Genomic DNA, 3,535 nt, shown 5'->3' with positions numbered 1-3,535 from the left:
TGTTAATAAGAGGGGAGATGGGCAGGGGTGCTGGGGGTACAGGGGAACTCTGCTTATTTTTCTTTTTTTTTTTTTGAGATGGAGTCTCGCTCTGTCACCCACGCTGGAGTGCAGTAGCACAATCTCGGCTCACTGCAAGCTTCACCTCCCAGGTTCACGCCATTCTCCTGCCTCAGCCTCCCGAGTAGCTGGGACTACAGGCGCCCATCACCACGCCTGGCTAATTTTTGTGTATTTTTTAGTGGAGACGGGGTTTCACCATGTTAGCCAGGATGGTCTCGATCTCCTGACCTCGTGATCCCCCCGCCTCGGCCTCCCAAAGTGCTGGGATTACAGGCGGGAGCCACTGTGCCTGGCCTCTCATTTTTCTTTAAACCTAAAACTGGTCTAAAAAATTAATTTCATATTTTTTTTTCACGAGAATGTGGAGCAACTGGAATCACATACTCTGTTGCTGGGAGTGTAAATAGTGCCCCTATTAAGAAAAAGTCAAGAAACATCGGTATGAATATTACTGGAGATCGGGAAAATGCCGGAAGAGACCATGAAAAGAGTTAAAACTTGTTGCCAATTGGGGGTGGAAATTGGGAGGGAAGAGGCAGGAAGCTAGTTTTAAAAATCAACTTTAGGCCAGGTGTGGTGGCTCACGTCTGTAATCCCAGCACTTTGGGAGGCCGAGGCAGGTAGATCACCTGAGGTCAGGAGTTCGAGACCAGCCTAGTCAACATGGTGAAACTTCGTCTCTACTAAAAATACAAAAATTAGCCGGGCATGGTGGCGGGCACCTGTAATCGTAGCTACTCGGGAGGCTGAGGCAGGGGAATCACTTGAACCCAAAAGGCAGAGGTTGCAGTGAGCCAAGATTGCGCCACTGCCCTCTAGCCTGGGCGACAAGAGCAAAACTCTGTCTCAAAACAACAAAACAAAAAACAACAACAACAAAAGCCCAACTTTATTGAGATCTAGTTTACGTTTGCCAAAATGAACACTTTTTTTATTTTTATTTTTTTGAGATGGAGTCTTGCACTGTTGCCCAGGCTGGAGTGCAGTGGCGCAATCTCAGCTCACTGCAACCTCTGCCTCCTGGGTTCCATCGATTCTCCTGCCTCAGCCTCCTGAGTAGCTGGGACTACAAGGGTGCGCCACCACGCCTGGCTAATTTTTGTATTTTTTAATAGAGACGAGGTTTCACCATATTGGCCTGCCTCGGCCACCTGCCTCGGCCTCCCAAAGTGCTGGGATTACAGGCGTGAGCCACCACGCCCAGCCCAAAATGCACACTTGTAAGTGTGCAGTTTGATGAGTTTTCACAAAGTGTGCATTCACACAGGCCCACCTCGCTAGCAGAGCCCTGTGACAATGACTCAGCCCTTAGGGCACCTGCTAGGAGAGAAGAGTTGGAGGCAGGAACTTCTTCCAGTTGCCTTATGTGCAGAGGAGGAGGCTGAGGCCCAGAGATCACTCGTCCAAGACCACCCCCGGCTTAGCCAGAGCCCACACTGAAACCCAGCGTTCTCAGCTGTTTTGTTGGCATTGTGCAAAGCTGCTTGCAAAGAAAGTAGTGACTGCCCCATTGAAGAGCAAGGGGAAGCAATGCAGGCTTTCGAGCGGGGGAGCAACATGAAGAAAGTAGCATGTTATCATTTTGAAGGCCTCCTATATCTGAACCACTACTGATTATGTTGCTATTAAGTGCTTTTTCTCTTGGTTTTCAGTGATCTCCTCTTTTTTTTTTTTTTTTTTGCTTTTTTTGGAGACAGAGTCTTACTCATCCCCCAGGCTGGAGTGTAGTGGCACGATCTCGGCTTACTGCAACCTCCGCCTCCCGGGTTCAAGCGATTCTCCTGTCTCAGCCTCCCGAGTAGCTGAGACTACAGGCATGTGCCACCATGCCTGGCTAATTTTTGTATTTTTAGTAAAGACAGGGTTTCATCATGTTGGCCAGGTTGGTCTCAAACTCCCAACCTCAGGTGATCCACCAGACTTGGCCTCCCAATGTGGTGGGATTACAGGTGTGAGCTGCCGCGCCCTGCCCTTTCCACATTTTTGAGACGGGGTCTTGCATGTGTTGCCCAGGCTGGAATGCAGTGGTGCAATCATGGTTCACTGCAGCCTCAAACTCTTGGGCTCAAGCGCTCCTCCCACCTCAGCCCTCAGAGCAGCTGGGAGTACAGGTGTGCACCACCTTGCCCAGCTATTGTTTTCATTTTTTGTAGAGATGGGTTCCCAGTGTGTTACCCAAGCTGGTCTCAAACTCCTGCGCTCAAATGATTTTCCCACCTTGGCCTCCTAAAGTGCTGGGATTATGGGCATCAGCACCATGTCTGGTGATCTGGTCCCTTCTTCTTTTTTATTTTTATTTTATTCTTTTTTGAGACAAGGTCTCACTCTGTTGCCCAAGCTGGAGTGCAGTGGCGTGAACAGGGCTCACTGCAGCCTCGACCCCCTGAGCTCAAGTGATCCTCCCACCTCAGCCTCCCTCGTACCTGGGACTACAGGCATGCATTCCTGGCTTCTGGTCCCTTTTAAGAGCATGCCTTGTGCTATGGTTTGAATGTTTCTCCCACACTTTATGTGTTGGGAACTTAATCTCCACAAGTATATGCTTTTGGAGGTAATTAGGATTGGACGAGGTCATCAGAGTGGGCCCGCATGATGGGACTAGTGGCCTCATAACAAGGGAACAGGCTGGGCGTGGTGGCCCACGCCTGTAATCCCAGCACTTTGGGAGGCTGAGGTGGGCGGAGCACGAGGTCAGGAGTTCGAGACCAGCCCGGCCAATATGACAAAACCCTGTCTGTACTAAAAATACAAAAATTAGTCGGGCGTCGTGGCAGGTGCCTGTAATCCCAGCTACTTGGGAGGCTGAGGCAGGAGGCGGAGGTTGCAGTGACCCAAGATGGTACCACTTACTCCAGCCTGGGTGACAAAGCGAGACTCCGTCTTGAAAAAAAAGAAGAGAAAGAGAGACTTGGGCTGGTGTGCTCTTGCCCTGTCAGATGCCAGCGCCATGCTCTTGGACCTCCAGCCTTCAGAACTGTAAGAAACAAACCTCTCTTCTCTATAAATTACCCACTCTTAGCTATAGCAACAGGAAGCACTAAGACACCTTGTAACTTTTCTTATTCCTTTTTTTTCTGCTGCGATTACAGGCATGAGCCATCGCACCCAGGTTGGCCCTGTCCAGACTTGCTTTGGGGGTTACAGCCCTTGTTCCCAGGGAGTGGAACTTCTGTGCTCCCAAGGGAAAGCCTGTGATGGTCACCAGCCCCCGCCCCCCACAGGTCTTGGTCTCCAGCCCGTGGCAGCTGCCGACACCCCTGCTCAGCTCTCCATCCTCCCGGGAGCCTTTTCTGTTGGGTTTCTTGCAGTTTCTTGGGGGCATATTCAGCTTAGGGGGTGGCCACGGCCTAAAGGGGATTTGCACTCAGGGCTTTGGGCTCTTTCTGCAAGTTCTCTCAGGCCCCAGCAGGTTTGGAGCCTCAAACTCTAATCCCTGTTTCTCAGCTCGGCAAGGCTGTGCTTTCTGCTTTCG

Source organism: Pongo abelii, chromosome 18 (genome assembly GCF_028885655.2).
Source record: "Pongo abelii isolate AG06213 chromosome 18, NHGRI_mPonAbe1-v2.0_pri, whole genome shotgun sequence".
Classification (NCBI taxonomy): domain Eukaryota; kingdom Metazoa; phylum Chordata; class Mammalia; order Primates; family Hominidae; genus Pongo; species Pongo abelii.
The sequence above is the reverse complement of the archived record's forward strand: the minus strand, read 5'-3'. Positions refer to the sequence as shown.